Source organism: Thamnophis elegans, chromosome 2 (assembly GCF_009769535.1).
Source record: "Thamnophis elegans isolate rThaEle1 chromosome 2, rThaEle1.pri, whole genome shotgun sequence".
NCBI classification, from domain to species: domain Eukaryota; kingdom Metazoa; phylum Chordata; class Lepidosauria; order Squamata; family Colubridae; genus Thamnophis; species Thamnophis elegans.
In genome coordinates this window covers 54,231,684-54,250,670 of record NC_045542.1, presented here as the reverse complement: position 1 = coordinate 54,250,670, position 18,987 = coordinate 54,231,684, and the positions used below count along the sequence as shown (strand labels likewise).

The 18,987-nt window shown below is 46.9% G+C and overlaps 1 protein-coding gene and 1 long non-coding RNA gene across 6 annotated transcripts in view; one reads left to right on the top strand and one right to left on the bottom strand.

Moving 5' to 3' along the window:
* The window catches only part of RECQL5 (RecQ like helicase 5), an 85,626-nt gene that overhangs the window by 10,393 nt on the left and 56,246 nt on the right, over positions 1 to 18,987 (top strand). The window lies entirely within an intron of this gene.
* Positions 16,781 to 18,765, bottom strand: LOC116504566. The gene is made up of 2 exons (XR_004254821.1): positions 18,583 to 18,765; positions 16,781 to 17,080 (listed from the first exon to the last, which is right to left on the bottom strand). It is a non-coding gene; the product is annotated as an uncharacterized LOC116504566 (long non-coding RNA).

The following is an 18,987-nucleotide window of genomic DNA, read 5'->3' as shown; positions in this document are numbered from 1 at the left end:
TATTATTTGATAAAATGGTCAAGACTAAGATTGGGCTGATAGCACAAGAGGCCTATGTTCTCCAGTGCACTGCTCAGAGAGCCCAAATGCTGGGTTAACACAGCCTATCTGCCCTTGGACTGAGTGATGTTTTTCTTGACCACGCCTCCCTTTGCCTGCACATGCTCAATTCGAAAACTCAGTCCGCCCGAGTTAGGACTGTTTTGGGAGAGCTCCAGTCTAAGAGCAGAAAGTCTGGAAAAAGTTTCCCAATTTGGACCACGTTTAAATTCTCAGATAGAGGAAATCACGCTTCTACATCAGGTCTGTCTATTTGCCTCCAGTGAGGCTTCCGTCGCTTTAAGAGAAGGGCTGCCGGGTTTTCCCTGCTGTTGCTAATTGCAAGCACTGCAGGGGGTTGAAAAGGCTTGCACAGCGGGGGCTGGCTAGCAAGGGAGCAATTAGTGGGATAAACCAAGTTCCCTGTTGGAACAGGGGCGTCCCAGGGGGAGGAAAAGTCCAGCAAGGCTCTGAGAAGGCTCTAAAGCAGGTGAGCCGGATTGCTAGGATTCCCTCGCCTGCTCCATTTTGCCCGGCAACAGCAGCGACGGCTGGAGCCTTCGCGCACCTTTCAGGGCTGGAAAGAGCGGGAAGCGGCTGCGTGCGCACCCCCCGCCATTTTGGATCGCTCCGACTCACTGGGCAGAGCGGCAGAGCTCAGAGCGTGCGAGGAACAAGGCAGCAAGAAGAGCCCAGCCAGCCAACGGAGCCTCAGCGAGCCCTCAACGACTGCAGAACGCCGCGGGGAGGCTGGGGGCTAGTCTGGGAAGCCAGCTAGTCTCTCCCTTCGGAAAATAAGCTAAGTCTCGGGGAACCGAGGGCGGTGGGAGGAAGGAAATCCGACCCCAAGGCGGCCCTTCCCTCCTGGAGATTCTGCCAGCGCTTTTGGACTGCAAAGGCCAGCGCGTGCCCATCCCAACTCCAGCTATCTTCCAGGCCTCGTGGGGACCTGAAATGGCTGAGGAATGCAGGGAGGCCTTAGGGGATCAGGTGGGGCCCTCCAGCAAGCGCTGCAAGCTGGATCCCTCTGTAAATAAAGGCAAAGGGGGCTTCCTGGGGGCGTGGCCTGTTGCCGAGGAGGGCTCCACCGAGCTCCTCAGAGATCTGGTCTGTATATCTAAATAACATCATAGATAGCACCCCTTTTTGGCTAAGAAAGGGGCAGGGAGGGTAGCTCCGTAGACTAGGGTCTATTCGTAAGCCACAGCCTTTTTCTTTTTTTGGCTGTGGAAGAGATTAGATCCAGCCGAAGCGGAGCTTTTATCTCCGGCCAGTTCTTCTCAGCTGCCTTTTTTTTTTGGCAGCCCCAGACAGGCTAGCCCCCCCCAGGACAAAACAAAGTTTTTTTCAAGCTAGATTTGATACGGGAGGGTACCACCCCTGTGAGATTTATGCTTTTATTACTATCTTAAATACCAGCACCATTCGTCTTAAAGACTTCTTTGTTTAAATAGACTACAAAATGGCGATTTCTCTCCGTGGATGATTACTGGATGTACTTAGCCGGGCTTATCTTCCTGCAGACCGCTCCTTAACAAAATAAACTCTTTTTCTTTGGAAATAGAGGGGAGCGAAGCGCTGCTTACTTGTTTATTTATTATGGCACCCAGATCAAAGAAGCGTCTTGCTACAAATGTGTCTAAAGAATTTAAAGAATCTTTTTTGGAAATACAGCCTTTGTCTCCTACGCCCTCTACTGGAGAAGTTTTAACACAGGAATATCTCTTTAAAATTTTTGATGCCTTTAAGCAAGAACTTAAGGAATTTGTATTGCAACTTTATGATGATCTAAAATCTAAAGTTAATCAAATGAAGGCGAATACGTTTGCAGCCGTGTCTGCCCTGTCGGATTACTCTGCTGAAATAGAGAACAAATTGGAAAGTCTGGAGAAGGCTAATTTTGATTTGACTACCAATATTCAAATTTTACAAGAAAAAATTAGAAATAACGAAGAACAGCTTATGATGCTAAATTTTGATAGGAAGGCATTTTCAATAAGAGTCAGGGGATTCCGTGAAAAGGAGCAAGAGAATTTGAAACAGACCTTTGCTGAAGCCTTCAGCCATGCGCTGGGAAGCCCGGGACTTAACTTTGATTGGCAGATTCGGAAAATCTATCGCCAGAACTCATTGACAGCGGAACAGCGACAGCTCCCGAGGGATATAATTATACATTTCTCTACCAAAGAATCTAGAAACGCGATTGTGCAAAAGTTTCATAATAACAGTCTCCGAGTTGATGACCAGGACGTGATTGTCTTCAAAAATATACCTTCCCAGATGTTGAAAGCAAGAAGGGACTACACCTTTTTAACTAAAGAGCTTAGGAGTCAACAGATTTGATACAGATGGGAGGCCCCTGCCGGCATCACGGTTACATTTGAGAATCAAAGATTTCGTCTTAATTCTGTTTCAGAGGCTCAAGATTTCTATTGTAGGATTCTGAAGGCGGGACTTCCTGATGCGCTTGGAAGAGAGGAGAGACAAGCGGAAGGAGAAAGCAAACGGCTGGCCATGCGGCTGCAAGATGGAGGGGGTAGCCCCTCCTCCCTCGGAGAAGCAGAAGAACGCAGATCAAGAATTTAGATACTTCAAAAGACTTCCTAAAGTTGAGGACTGAATGGGGGTTTGAGACCTCTCTCCGGTAGAAAAAGTGGACTAATTTTTATCAGAAGGGAAAGCTGGGTGAAACTACTTTGAGCTAGATTCTAAAGTAACGTTAGCATAAATTTGATAGTGGTTAAAAGAATGCGGAATGATTTATGTTGTTTAAACTTTGTTAGATGGGACTATTTTAAAATAGAAGGTTAACTGACTCCTGCTGAAAGTATTATTTGAATATGATCCATGCTATTTAACTTTTATTTGAAGGGAAAGTTGGTTGTAATAGTTTTGAGTTACATTTCAAATAAACGCTAGTATAAATTTGATAGTGGTAAATATTAGACAAGCAAGAGATGAGGGTAAAATGCATGTGGAATGAACTACGTTATTTGAGGTAAATACTAGACAAGCAAGGGAAGAGGGCAAAATTTATGTTGTTTAAAGCTTATTAGAATAAGAAGCCGCTTGGGATTATTTTAAGATAACTGTAAAAAGAATGCGGAATGATTTATGTTGTTTAAACTTTGTTAGAAGCGACTACCTTAAAATAGAAGGTTAACTGATTCTTGCTGAAAGTATTATTGGAATATGTGGAATGATTTATGCTACAAATCGCTCTGAGTTATATTTTAAACAAATGGTAGTATAAATTTGATAGTGGTAAATATCAGACAAGTGGGGGATGAGGGTAAAATACATGTGGAATGAACTAAGTTATTTAAATTCTATTAGAAGGGGAAGTCGGTTGGAATTATTTTAAGATAGAAATTGATTCCTGTGTAAAGTAATATCTGATCTACGCTGCTTAACTTTACTAAGAAGGGGAAATCTGGTTAGATTATTTTGAATTACTGTTTGAAAAAGGGGTAAAGAAAGATCACTTACGTTGTTTAAATTTTACTAGAAGGGAAAGTTTGATTACTTGTCTGTAAAGTTATATTTGAATATATGGCATGAACCACGTTGCTTAAATCTTATTGGAAGGGATCATGAGGTTTAGGAAGGGAACGGGAGAGCCTACAGAAGGTCGGGGTAAATAGCAAAGAAGTAAGAGATGAGAATAAAATATAGATAGAATGATTTATACTATTTAAGCATAGATAAAGATGGGGGGCTGAGATCAACACAAAGAGTGGTCTCTTTTTTTCTTTTTTCTCTTTTCTCTTTTCTTTTTTTCCTTTTTTTTTTTCCTTTCTCTGCTTTTCCCTTTTTTTTTTTTTTTTTTTTTTTGATATATTACTTTTATTTTTTAATCCATATGTATACAAGATATTTTAGATAGAAGGTAGTGCCAGGTGTGGGCCCTGGGAAGTCGGGAGGATTAGGGATGGGGATTGTGGGGGGTGGGGTGGGGGGTGTTAATATAGTTTTAATAAGAACAAGAATGTATTTATATACGGTGGTTCTTTTTTTTATTATTATTATTATTATTATTTTCCTTGGTTCACTTTACTTTTATCAGATCAAACAACACTCGAATAAAGGCATACACCAAGGAGGGAGGTAGAGGGAAGGAAGAGGGAGGAGTAAGGAAGGAGTAAGGGGAATGTAAGGAGTATGTAAGGAGGGTGTCTGGGGAGTAAGGGGAGAAGGAAGGTTTGAGGGGAAAGGGAAGTAGGAGGGGAGTGTTAGAGGGAGAAAGGAAAGTTGGAGGGGGTAGATGGGGTGTATGGAGGATGCAAGGGTTAGGTGGGGTTGTGAATGATGAGTTGTGTTTCCTTTTTATTTGTTCGTTTTATTCCCTTTTTCTTTTTTTTTCTTTTCTTATAGTAAATACCCTGTATATAAATGATTGCAAATGGAATGTGAAAATTGAATAAAATATTTTATACACGAGAAAAAAAAAAAAAATAAAAAAAAATAAAGGCAAAGGGCACAAAGGCTCACTTGAAAGGTCTTCTCCAAGAGCCACAGTGGATCCCAGGGAGGTTTCAAGGCCCCTTCAGCCAGAACCTAGCCCAGACCGTCGCAGCAGGGAGTCAGCTTCCCCTGATCGTGAGGCCCAATCCCCCGGGGACAGTGAATTCTTGTCTGGGGATAACTATGCATCCAGGGATCCATCTCCTGAAGCATCTTGGGGGTACCCCGACTCCCCTAGCTCCTCCATCAGAGAGGAACGAGATTCTGTCCAGAATTCCCCCTTTGGGAAGGGTGGATCCAGCTCAGGCAGGCCTAGCCGTCGCAGGCCCAGTAAGCAAAAGAAAAAAAGGGGAAAAAGTCCTGCTCTTTTGGATGAAATGAGGGAGGTAATTGCCTTAGCCATCTCCCAAGGGATAGCTGAAGGCATTAAGCGCAAGGGCTCTCGCAAGGGCAAGGCCCCAAAGGAGAAACGCAAACCTAGGGCCTCCACCTCTAAGGAGCCTGTATCCTCTCCATCTTCAAGCCCCTCTCACTCTGGGTTATCAAGTTCTGAGCAGGAAGAAGGGGAGATTTTCGCCCTTTCCGAAGACGAAAACCCCACCCCTGACAAGCCAAAATTCTCTGGCCTGTTTCAACCGTCATTATTCAAGTCTATCTTGCACAAAGCCATGACGGCCACAGAGTTAGGCCCCACTTCCAGACCTGAGGCCTCTCAGGCTTCCACTTCCAAGGATCTTAAGCATGGGTTGTTCAAAGAGACAGTAGAAACTCCCGAGGTTATTCCTGTGCCAGACCTATTTATGGACGCGGTACAGCGCCAGTGGCTACAGCCGGGCACCCTGACCAACCCCAGTGGGGGGGATAGAACTCTATATGCAGTAGAAGATAAAATGGAGGAAATCCTCAAATTCCCAGAAGTAGATGCCCCAGTCGTGTCTCTGACTTCCAATTCCAACCTGCCAGCTGAGCTCCTAGAGGGACTTAAGGCAGAAGATAAGAGGTCGGAAAAGGCATGTCAGAAAACACACATGGCGTCTGCCTGGGCCATCAAGGCATCCACCTCTGCCTCCTTTTTTATTAGGGCCACCCTATTCTGGCTGCGCCAACTCAGGTCCAGACCCCCGCCCAGGAAATCTAGGTGGCGCCATGAGCTAACCAAGATTATTACCGCTGTCGAGTATTCGGCGGATGCCACCTTGACAGCAGCAAAATTCTCTTCCAGAGCTCTAGCTTCCAATATCACCTCCCGCCGCCTCCTATGGCTCAGGCACTGGCAGGCCGAAATGAAGGCTAAATGGAAGCTGGCATCAGCCCCATTTAAAGGGGGCTTTCTGTTTGGAGAGGCCCTGGACAAGTTTGTCACCGAAACCAAGGACAAACGCAAGATCCTTCCGGCAACCTTTAAAAGGGGTGACCGGAAAGGGGTGGGGTCCTTTCGTAAGAGACCCTACAGGAGCCAGGAAACAGGGCAATCTTCTCACCCTTCCTCCTATCAGAGGCCCTTTCAGGCAGGGGGGGATAGGCACCAAGACAGATCCTTCGGGGCTCGTGCCAACCAATCCCAGTCTTCCTTTCGGAGACCATTCCGAGGAGGAGGAAACAACAGTGGTGGATCCCGGCCCTTTCGTAAGGGAAAGTGACGGTCACAGGGATCCCCCCATCGGGGGTCGGCTACGGCTGTATGCCGACAGGTGGGAGGAGATAACATCGGACAAGTGGGTCCTCAACACCATTCGCAAGGGCCTTCTCCTGGACTTCCTATCCTTTCCCCAAAGAAAGTTTATCCACTGCCCTACCCCCAGGAACCCAGAAAAGAGGGAACGCATGAGGGCAGAAATCTGCCATCTCCTAGAGATAGAGGCGATAGAGCCAGTCCCCAGGGATCAGCAGGGGAGGGGCTTCTATTCGATCCTCTTCCTAGTGCCCCAAAGTTCAGGGGGGTGGAGGGCCATCTTGGACCTCAAGAGCCTAAATCAGCATCTGGCTTACAAGAGGTTCAAGATGCAGTCACTCCACTCCATCCTGGGCTGTGTGAGGGAGGGGGACCTATTGACATCAATAGATCTCAAAGAGGCCTACCTGCATGTCCCCATCCATGTGGCCCACAGGCGGTTCCTGAGGTTCTACGCGGAAGGGAAGCATTTCCAGTACAGGGCTCTTCCCTTCGGGCTATCATCTGCGCCCAGAACATTCACCAAAATTCTGGCAGTGCTAGCGGCTCATCTCCGCAACCATCCGGTTCGTCTGGAATGTTATTTAGACGACATAATCATTCACTCTCTCACCACCAAGCAGGCACACCGCGATGTTTCTCTAACTGTGCAGACCCTGCAGTACCATGGCTTCTCTGTCAACATGGAGAAGAGCCAGTTCCGACCATCCACCTGTATACAGCACCTGGGTGCGGTCATCAACTCCACCTCCTGCCAGGTATTTCTTTCGCCAGACCGGCTGTCGAACCTGAGACGCAGAGTGAAGCACTGCAGCCTTGCCAGGTCGATACCCATCATTCAGCTGTCCCAGCTCCTAGGGATAATGATCTCGTGCCTGGGGGTGGTTCCCTGGGCTCGCCTTCACGCCAGGGAGCTGCAGTGGTTTCTGCTGCCAGTGCAGAGGGCCAGGAACAGCAACTCACTCAGGCGGGTTCGGCTCCCACGAAAGGTGATCCGGTCTCTGGCATGGTGGAGGTCCAAGGCAGTCAGGAAGGGCTGCCTGTTCAAGGAGCCGGAGAGACTAGTTGTCACCACGGATGCCAGCCTCCTGGGGTGGGGCGCCCACTGTCAGGGCCACCTAGCCCAAGGCCGATGGACTCAGAGGGAGGCCGCCCACAGCATCAATTGGCTGGAACTGAGGGCAGCTCGCCTAGCGCTGAGAAAGTTCGCATCTCTAGTAAGAGGGGCTCATGTACTGTTGATGACAGACAATGTGGCGACAAAAGCGCACATAAACCGGCAAGGGGGCACTCGATCAAAGGCCCTCATGCTCGAGGCAGAAGCGCTGGGCAGGTGGGCGGAACGTCATCTGGCTTCTCTCAGTGCAGATCACATCTCCGGCGTAAGCAACCGGGAAGCAGACTGGCTGAGCCGCCAACGCATCGACCACTCGGAGTGGCGCCTGCACCCGGACCTGTTCCAGCAGATCGTGAGGAGGTTCGGCAAGCCACAGGTAGACCTGTTTGCCACACACAACAACACACAGCTCCCACGCTTCTTCAGTCGCTACCACTCGCCCCAGGCGGAGGGAACAAATGCTCTGAGGTCAGCGTGGCCTCAGGGACTTCTGTATGCCTTCCCTCCACTTCCGCTCATCCCTCAAGTGGTGAACAAGCTCCTGACCGAAAAGGCAGACCTCATTCTGGTGGCTCCCTTCTGGCCCAGAAGGCCCTGGTACGCAGACCTGGTCAGCCTCTCAGTTCAAAGACCTTGGAGAATCCCCCGGGACAAGATTGCCCTCAGCCAGGGGGCCATCATCCATCCGGAGCCCCAGTGGCTGCAGCTAGCCGTTTGGCACTTGAAGGGGAGCTCCTGAGAAAGCAAAAATTCTCTGACCAGGTCATTCGAACAATCCAAGCGTCCAGGAAGCCCTCTACGACTAGAATCTACGATGCCACCTGGGCCGCCTTCTCACGGTGGTGCAAGACTAGGAACATAGAGGCCTCCTCAGCCTCGATCCCCCAGACCCTAGACTTTTTGCAAGAGGGTCTGGATAAGGGCCTTGCAGTCAGCACCCTCAGACGCCAGGTTGCAGCGTTGTCTACCATCCTGGCAAAGGGCTCCTCTCGCTCGCTGAGTCAGCTCCCCCAGATCAAGAGCTTTCTCAAGGGAGCAGCGAACATCAGCCCTCCAACTGTTCACCGGTATCCGTCATGGGATCTTCCATTTGTGCTTAAGGCCCTGACCAAAGCCCCATTTGAGCCTTTAAAAAAGACCAGTCTGCGCTACCTCACCATCAAAACCGCTTTCCTGGTGAGCCCATTGGGGGAAGGATGGATGGGATGAATTCTTGTGCGCATGTGCGAGACTAAGATGGCTGCGAGGCTCCGTCCGCTCTAAACTACCCGACGAAAAAAATGCAAATAAAACTGCGAGTAACAACTTTAAAATATAATATGAGAGGCTTGTCCGGGAGGCTTGAGACCCTGAGAACCCGAAAAGATCAGCTAGCGGTAGGGGTTACCTCTTCGGGGATAGCCCCAGACCGCATAAGCTCCAGCGTCTTCAGCGGCTTCCATGCTGGTCTGGCCGCTCGGCAGCGAGGAGGGGAATCTCGGCCTGGAAACGGCGGCGGCGTTCTTCGGCGGCTCCGGCGCCTATTTCATCTTTTAGCTTCGCCTGCCTGCGTCGGGAGCGCCCTACGGCCGTGGGACCACCCCCAGGATTGTCTCCAAGCCATTTGGACGTTACGACCGCGGACCGCGTGGATTCTGGCGGTTCCAGTGGTCTCCGTGCTGTTTCGTCCATATCAGCTGTTCGGCGGCGAGGAGAGGAACCTCAGCTCGGTGGCAGCGGCGGCGTCCTTTAGCGGCCTCATCGTCTGCCTCACTTCCCTATTCTGTCTGCCTGCAGTGGGGACGAGGAATGGGGGAGACCACCCTTGGACTCTACAGACCTGGATGATCCCATCGGCTCTAAGGATTCCGGTGGTTCTCGGGCTGCCTCGGCCATTTAACACTGAGGAAGCAAGTTCCATCTGGAGAACAGCGACGGTGTCCCCTGGCAATTACAACGCCTGTTCCATCTTTTTACCCTACTTATTTTTACTGGTGTGCCTTTGGGAATTCCTCGGAGTGGTTTTACCCCCAGAAGGAAAACTTTGGACCTGGGCTGCGGGTGGACAGACGATGGCAGCATTGTGTGTTCGCACTGAACCCCCGCAGGACCTTTTGACTAACAAATTTGCAAAAGAAGAGAGGGGCTATAAGACACTCCCCCATATATTCCATCTGAACTATAACTGGTCCCTAGCCACTTTAACTCTGAACATTAAGAGCCAATTTTGCCATCTGAACTCGCACCTTAAATCTTAATCAACTGCGCAACTATTTTAGTTTCTTTCTTTTCTTTCATCTTTCTCTTCTCTCTTTGTATGGGATATGCATGAGATACGTATGAGATGAATGAATGTCCCACTTTTTATTATTATATTGTTGTAAATTTTTGTGTTTTTAACTCTTACGTGGGGACTGTTTGGGGGAGTGCATGGGTATGTATGATTCGGAGGACCTGCCGGGAGATGCGGGGGCCATGGGGGTGGTTGAGGGGACCAGAGACACGGGAGAGGGTCGGGGTATTACGGTCGTAACAGGGAGGGGCAGATACGGCGGGGACTTTAGGGCAGGCCATTACCGGGGAAGGAGGGTTCGCTACATTACAGAGATCCCTCCTTCCGGCCCTATGAGTCCCACTCCGAGACCAGATGGCGCTAGTAATCAGGACCCTGGACTCAGGCTGCTGTCGCTAAATGCCAGGTCTGTGGTACATAAAGCTCCTCTCGTCCGGGACCTAATTTTAGACGAGAGGGCAGACCTGGCATGTATTACTGAAACCTGGCTGGGCCCAGAGGGAGGAGTCCCCCTTGTAGAGCTGTGCCCAGAAGGATTTCAGGTGCTACACCAGCCGAGAGCCCAGGGAAGGGGTGGGGGTGTGGCCATTGTTATCCGGGAGTCGTTAGTTCCTCGTAGGGTCCCTGCTCCGGAGCTTGTCGGGTGTGAGTCTCTGCTGATAAAGTTGGACCTCAAGGGTCAAGTGGGTCTGCTGTTAACGTACCTGCCTCCCAACAGCGTTGCAGCAGCCCTCCCCTCGCTCCTCGAGTCGGTAGCCGAACTGGCAATTGAGTTCCCTAGGTTGATGGTCCTGGGGGACTTTAATTTGCCGTCGCTCGGTGAAAACTCTGATGGGGCGCAGGAGTTCATGGCTTCCATGACAGCCATGGGCTTGACCCAAGTAATTCGGGGCCCAACCCATTCGGCGGGTCACATGCTCGACCTCGTATTCCTCTCGGAGCAGTGGATTTGTGATCCTGGTCTGAGGGGTAACGACATCATACCCCTGTCGTGGTCAGACCACTGCCTACTGAGGCTCGACTTCCGGAGACCAAACCCCCACTGTAGGGAGGAGGAACCGACCAGGTGGTTCCGCCCCAGGCGACTTATGGAACCGTTAAGGTTCCAGACGGAGCTTGGGGTCATTCCTGATACTTTCGCCCACAGTCCGGTAGAGACTCTGGTTGCTGCTTGGCACTCGGCAGCATCGGAGGCCCTCGACCGGATTGCGCCACTACGGCCCCTCCGAGGCGGCGGATCCCGGAGACCTCCTTGGTTCACCGAGGAACTCCGGGAGATGAAGCGCCGGAGGAGATGCCTAGAGCACCGATGGAGGTCCGATAAGTCCGAATCGAACCGAGCAATGGTAACCACCTGCACCAAGGAATACACCAGGGCACTTAGGGCAGCGAAAAGATCTCACATAGCCACCTTGGTTGCGTCCGCTGAGTCCCGCCCAGCCGCCCTGTTTAAGATAACCCGCTCCCTACTAAATAAAAGGGAAGCGGGGGAACCCTTGCAGGGCAGAGCTGAGGATTATGCCCAATTCTTAGCGGACAAAATTGCTCGGTTTCGGTCGGACTTGGACTCCATCCCCGCAGTTCCAGCCGAGGCACAAGAGGATCAAGTAGAACATCTCTGGGTTGAGTTTCAGGATGTTACCCCCGGGGATGTGGACAAGGCCATGAGGGCTGTAAGTGCCTCCACCTGCGTACTGGACCCGTGTCCCTCATGGCTGGTTACTAACAGCAGTGAGGTGACACGAGGCTGGATCCAGGCGGTTGTTACCGCCTCTCTTCGGGAGGGGAACTTCCCCGCCGCACTGAAAGCGGCGGTGGTGAGACCCCTCCTAAAGAAACCATCTCTGGATCCAGCTGTTCTTAATAACTATCACCCAGTCTCCAACCTTCCCTTCCTTGGGAAGGTTGTTGAGAAGGTGGTGGCCTTCCAGCTCCAACGGTCCTTGGAGGAAGCAAACTATCTCGACCCCTTCCAGTCAGGCTTCAGACCCGGTTACAGCACAGAAACCGCTTTGGTCGCATTGACCGATGATCTCTGGAGAGCCAGAGATGGAGGACATTCCTCCATCCTGGTCCTCCTTGACCTCTCAGCGGCTTTCGATACCATCGACCATGGTATCCTTCTGCGACGACTGCGGGAGGTGGGAGTGGGAGGCACCGTGTTGCGGTGGTTCTCCTCCTACCTCTCGGACAGGTCGCAGTCGGTGTTAGTGGGGGGGCAGAGATCGTCCCCTAGGCCCCTAACATATGGGGTGCCTCAGGGCTCGGTCTTATCCCCCCTACTATTCAACATCTACATGAAACCGCTGGGAGAGATCATCCGCAGGCACGGGATCAGATACCATCAATATGCGGACGATACCCAGTTGTATCTGTCCGCCCCGTGCCAACTCAATGAAGCGGCAGACGTGATGAACCGAGGCCTTGAGGCCGTTATGGACTGGATGAGGGTTAACAAGCTTGTGCTCAACCCAGAAAAGACCGAGTGGCTGTTGTGCTTCCCTCCCAAAGATTCGACCAATATTCCATCACTCAGGCTGGGGGGTCAAATTTTATACCCCTCAGAGAGGGTTCGCAACTTGGGAGTCCTCCTGGATCCACAGCTATCGTTTGACCACCACCTGACGGCTGTGACCAGGGGGGCATTCGCCCAGGTTCGCCTGGTGCGCCAGTTGCGACCCTACCTGAATCGGGAGGCGCTCACAACAGTCACTCGGGCCCTTGTGACCTCTAGGCTGGAATACTGCAATGTGCTCTACATGGGGCTGCCCTTGAAGAGCATCCGGCGACTTCAGCTAGTACAGAACGCGGCCGCGCGAGCGATTGTGGGTGCACCTCGGTTCACCCACATAACACCTATCCTCCGCGAGCTGCGCTGGCTACCTGTCGATCTCCGGATGCGCTTCAAGGTGCTATTAGTCACCCATAAAGCCCTGCATGGTAGTGGATCTGGATACTTGAGAGACCGCCTTCTGCCAATTACCTCCCTGCGACCAATTAGATCTCATAGATTGGGCCTCCTCCGTATTCCATCGGCCAGCCAGTGCCGGCTGGCAACTACAAGGAGGAGGGCCTTCTCAGTAGTAGCCCCGACCCTTTGGAACGAGCTCCCCGTGGAGATTCGTACCCTCACCACCATCCAGGCCTTCCGCACAACCCTTAAGAACTGGTTAGCCTGTCAGGCCTGGGGACAAGGATAGCCGCCCCTCCCGAACGATGAATGTATGTTGCTTATTACTTTTATTATATGTGTCTACGTCATTGTTTGTATTCCCCCTTCCTGTTTTTATGTGAGCCGCCCTGAGTCCCCTTAGGGAAAAGGGCGGCCTACAAATGTTAATAAACATCTAAACATCTAAACATCTGGTGGCCATTACATCCGCTCGCAGGGTAGCCGAGCTTGCTGCGCTCTCTGTCAGGGAGGATTTGTGCGTAGTTCACCCGGACAGAGTAATATTGAGACTTGACCCGTCATTTGCTCCGAAAATTAACTCCCTGTTTCACAGGACTCAAGAACTTATTTTGCCCAACTTCTGTCCCCATCCTTCTCACCCTAAGGAGCGTGAGTGGCACAAGCTGGACGTGAGACGGGCCGTGCGCACGTATGTAAAGAGAACAAAGGACTACCGCCGGTCAGAGGCTTTCTTTGTCTCCTTCCTCCCTGCGTCCCTGGGCCGCAAGGTCTCCTCTCACACTGTGGGACGTTGGCTACGTGCTTGCATCAAACTGGCATATGAGCACCAGGGCAAGACGGCTCCGAGACGAATCACCGCTCACTCCACCAGGAGTGCTGCAACGTCTGCAGCCTGGGCAACCCAGGCCTCTATCCTAGACATTTGTAGAGCGGCCACCTGGGCTTCCCCCACGGCCTTTATTAGAAACTATAAGATTGACACCTTTGCCTCAGCCGAAGCCTCCTTTGGCAGAAGAGTATTACAAAGAGTGGCTGAAATGCCAGAGGCTTCGGCGCTTCCCCACCCTGGGACTCAATAGCTTGGGCATGTCCCAGCATTTGGGCTCTCTGAGCAGTGCACTGGAGAAAGACCGTTGGCTTACCTGAACGGTCGTTCTCGGGGCACTGCGAAGAGAGCCCAAACCCACCCGGGTGTTAGTATTGAACGATGTGGCTGTATTGACTGTAATTGATTACAGGACGGTTCCTTCGTTTTCGAATTGAGCATGTGCAGGCAAAGGGAGGCGTGGTCAAGAAAAACATCACTCAGTCCAAGGGCAGATAGGCTGTGTTAACCCAGCATTTGGGCTCTCTTTGCAGTGCCCCGAGAACGACCGTTCAGGTAAGCCAACGGTCTTTCTATCAGTTTTTCCTTCAGAGGATCTGTGAGAAACCTGCCCCTCTATATTACCATTTTTGGGAAGCTTCTCTTCATTGAAAAAAAAAGGTGTGAAGCCTAACAGCTTGAGGACGAAAAATTAAATAGGTTGCTACATAGTTACTGATGTTCCTTATTTAAAATAGTAGCTGCAATATTCAGTAATTAGTGTAGAAATTGCAACCTGTGCAAAAATAAATTCTATATTTAAAATAAATTGTGTTGATGGAGTCATGAGGAACTTACTTTTGCAGTAAGACAGTAATGTATAGGTGCTAAACATAGGAAAATATAGGTTTGTCTGTAGTCTAGTATGCCATTGTTGGATTTCTAGAGGGCATTTAATATACTATTACAGAGATGCCAGGCAATAATGGTGGGCAGGACTGAGGCTCACATGTGGATAGGAAAGATATATTTTCTTACTTAGTTTGTGGGGCTTTAATTGAAGACGGGGGTTGTAATTAAGAGGTTCAAAAGCTTTTTCTGGATCTGTACCTTCATTCAGAAGCAGCATCATGATCAGTGATATCAAATATTTAACAAATTGCATTCATTTACAGAGCACTAGTTGGTTAGCTTTATCCATATTACGGTTCAATAAGAAAAAGTCAAGACTTTATCATTATATGGTTGTATTTGCATACTTATTTTGGCAATAAGTTTGAGCTTGCCATTGGTTTCTTCCAGGATTTTCCCCCCGACTTTCCAATCTAGCCTACAACTTCAAATTTCATTAGAAAAGAATGCATGTTGCTTGAAGTTGAACTATGGAGCCCTGGGTGCTTTGTAAGTTTGGTTGTTTGCTTGCGGTTATTTCATTACCAAATAGGTAACATAATCAGGAATAGTTAGATAATGACATGTTTGCAAGCAAACAACCAAATTCAAAGCTCACCAAGGACCCCACAACTTCTAATTTTCTGGTGGCTTTCCATCCAAATGCTGACCAAGTATTACAGTGTTTTGCTCAGGGATGGGATTCTATCGGTTCAGGCCAGTTTGGGTGAACCAGTACTTCCGAAGATCAGCTGAGAGCAACTAGTCTGTTCCGACCATCAGGTGGGCCGCCCCTGAGCTATACCCACCTATATTTCCTTGATTTTTAGCCCAGCTGATAGGGGCGACAGAGTGAATTGCCTCAGCTGTTTTCCTGACAACTGTGCACATGCACCAGCATGTGTCAGGCATGACAGGCGCACACGCACTTAGGGAACTGGTTGTTAAACCGGAAGGATCCCACCCCTGGTTTTGCTTTTTCAAGATCAGCCCAAGTTGCGTACATGATGGTAACATGATAGAATAAGGTTACAAGAAGACAATAAAAATTTGTTTACATCATTTTTGAATAATTGTTGCTCATTGGTACTACAGTGTCATTTCATATATTTATTTACTTCCATTCCAGTGTTAAGACTTGTAAGGTGAGTTGATCTATTCTGAAATAAATTATTTTGGGGGAGTTGCTACCTAAATCTTGGAATCACGGGGGTTTATTTGTGAAGCTATTGGAGTTTCATTTATTTTGTATGTTTTCTTCCCAGGGCTTAATGTAGAATATGATTCTGTATTCACCATACCTTTTTTGAGGCAGATTATAATCTAATATCTGGGCAATATTACTCAGTATTCTGTGGCCAATTATAGACTTGATGTTTTAGTCAGGAGTTATGCCTACTCTACCACACTGCTTGAAAGGAATAGATTTTTCTATTAGCACATAGAAAAGATAATTTGGGGGGGGGGGAGATTTTTCGTATACTCTACATGTAGAAAAGACAACATAAAGCAAATTGTTCTTCAGGGACTTCAACTGATCCTTAGCTAAGTACTTTTCATTAGGGCAGTGATTTGAATTAAAGGGCAAATCTGAATCAGCAGCTTTCTGTATATGTACTTCACACCTGTTAGGAACACTTTGAAGCAACTGCATCTTTTCCTGGGGCCACCCAGCTGTCTTCTACAGCTGGCATGTAAACCCAGGAAAATTCACATTTGGCTTAAAGCATTTCTGGCTGTTGGTACAAGTATGTTCATCTGTGGCTCAAATGGCATAACCTTTGAATTGTTGTCCAACCATATTTTTATGGCAGTTGCCTGACTACTGTATAAGTGAGAATGGAGATTACTCTTGTAACATGCTTTTTGTTATCTCTATGACTGCTTTGGGTCATTTTCTTCTCCTATTCTTGAGTGGTTCTAGGTTTCATATTGGTTGGGATAATATGTAGATTTGGCTACATATTGAATGAATGGCAATTGAAAACCATTAGAATGAGAATAATGTTTTCATTGTTTGTTATGGAAATAATCCTAACTATCCATAATACCTCCAAATTGTTGGTGAAAATTTTCATGAAATCAACATTTGCATGGCCCTGTGTAATACTCAGATGTAGCATCCAAGTACCCATGAAAGATCTTGTGTATGTAAGAATTTGTACATATGCTGTATGAAAAATGTTACAGTATATTTACTTGGACAACAAAATAGATTGTATAAAGGATTAGGATATTCTTTATTTTAAATAACAATTTGATTATTTTTGTTCATAACATTGTGTTTAGATGTAACGATGCTATAAATGGACCAACTTTCAGTTAATTTCACATTTAAAAAGTTTGCTAGAGAAAAAAGTTAAGTAGATAATCTTCAGAAAAACTATATATAATCTGAAGTACAAAATTGGCCTTTTGAAAGATTAAATGAAAATTTTGGAGACCACAGACATTTATTGTTCAGTTTTCCATTGCAAATAGACACCATCCTTGCATCAAAAACACAGCAGAAACCTGGTTGTTTAATGCAAACTTCACTTGGAGTAAGTCCTCGGATGCTAGTTCGTTTTGTGCTTTAACAGCAGCAGTTCCTCTTTGATGCATTCATTTCTAAACTCAAAAGATAAAACAGCAAGAAGAAGCATCTCTTTATACTGCTCAGTCCTCTGTAGATAAAATATTGTAAAGGCAAGTGATCTGATGATTTACTCAGAACTCAGTTTATTCCTTTCAGTTGAACAGCAGCCAAAGATCGCAGCAAACAAAATGAGGACAATGATGATAGTGAAGAATGAAACTATCACCACTAGTCCCCCTAGAACCCAATCATCCGTCAGAATCCGTGTTTTCATATCTTCTACAAATTGAAAAGCTGCTTGCTTTGCAGTTGGCATTGTTTCCAGGCCCTGAAGAATGCAGGAAAGGAAATGTATATGTACACTTATCTAATTGGGAATGTTTTAAAAAATTCTCTAGTCAAAGTTATTTCCAGGCTAGCAATTCTCAAACAATACAGGTAGTCCTTAACTTATGACCAGTTGCTTAGCAACTGTTCAAAGTTACAATGGAATTACCTTCAGGCCAGTGGCGGGATTAAAAAAAAATTATTACCGGTTCTGTGGGCATGGCAGGGGAAGGATATTGTAAAATTTCCATTCCCTCTCCACTCCAGGGGAAGGTTACTGCAAAATCCCCATTCCCTCCTGATCAGCTGGGATTCTGGAAGCAGAGAATAGATGGAGGCGGGGCCAGTCAGAGGTGGTATTTACCGGTTCTCAGAACTACTCAAAATTTCCGCTATCAGTTCTCCAGAATTGTCAGAACCTGCTGAACCTCTGCTTCAGGCTACTTATGATCCAGATTCTAACTTCCAATAATCAAAGCCCCTCACTTGTTATGTGAGCAAAATGAATTGAAATACTGTTCCTAGTGTGGACATGTCTGATATAGACTGCCAACTTTGCTACTATTTGAACTTACAATGTGAACACATGCTAAGTGATATTTCACCTTGTACTAAGCAATAATGTGTTTGGTATTTTGAATAAAGCAGTCCTGGTTTATTCAAAAAACCATGTTTAAACCAACTATGACATAGTATAAATCAGGCATTGTGATGTGTACTAGAATTTTTGAACAATCCAGCTATTTTTTTATCCTTGCAATTAACAATAGTGAATTCAAGCTGTCAGCTGATATTGTTGGGCATAATTTTTCCTATGTCTCACAAATGTTAATGTTCTACCTTTCAAACAGAAATTTCTCATATTTAGCATTTCAATTTTTAAGTAAAAGTGACATGGCTAATTATCTTAGTATGAAATGTCATTTTTTTAAAGGCAACATTTTAAAGCCACTTCTACAGTAATTTTCCCTATTTTGATTTCACTTAAGAACATGAATTATGCATTGAATCAGCAAATGTAAAGTGAACTGATTAAAGACTGAAAATTAAACATTAGCTGGAGTCAGCCTTTTTATAACTAGTCTTTCCAAATTTTGCATTGAATCTGGTTTGGAATGAGAAGAGGCTAAGTAAAATGTAAATAATTTCCCTATTATAGGGGCATACTCAGTTTGAATGTTTGAAATGTTGTTATTTATCTGCACATTAGTGACTCCATTTATCTGAAAGCTTCTTTATAGTACTACACATTTTATTTTAAAAGGATCTCTTATTTATTACTACATTCAGCCAATATAGATAGAAGCAACAAAAATCTTTGTAAAAATTCATCTGTGAGCCTTCAGGACTTTTTGGAATCCCAGAAACACTTCCTATAAAATGATGATTACTTTCCCAACAGCAATTCCTTCAAATCTCAAATCCTTATAAAACAGCCATTTAGATGTAATAATTTTAATATACTTGGAGAATATAAAAGCAAAAGAATCACTCTGTTCTTACCTTTGTATAGATTTTGTCTATACTAGATGTGATTTGTTTCTGTGGAAGTCTATCAAGTACACCCCTGTCTGCTGAAAGACCTTATTCACTTATGTGAATTGCAAATACAGAATATCTAATATAGGTATTTGTTCTTTAGTAAATCATTAGCACACTAATAGATTATTTCTCCTCCAATACAGAAGTTTATTTGCAATTCTGTTGTTATAAATACTGCTGTAAAATTATTTTCATCATGATTAATCTACCTTCAAAACTGAATTTGTCATAACTAGAAGAAAAAGCACTCTGGAAAAATTTCTAATTTGCTGGGAATCCCCCCCCCCTTTTCTGTTTGTTGGGAAATACATTTTGGTCCTGAGTTATCTATTTTCTTATGGATTATAAAGATATAATAAAAGTGGC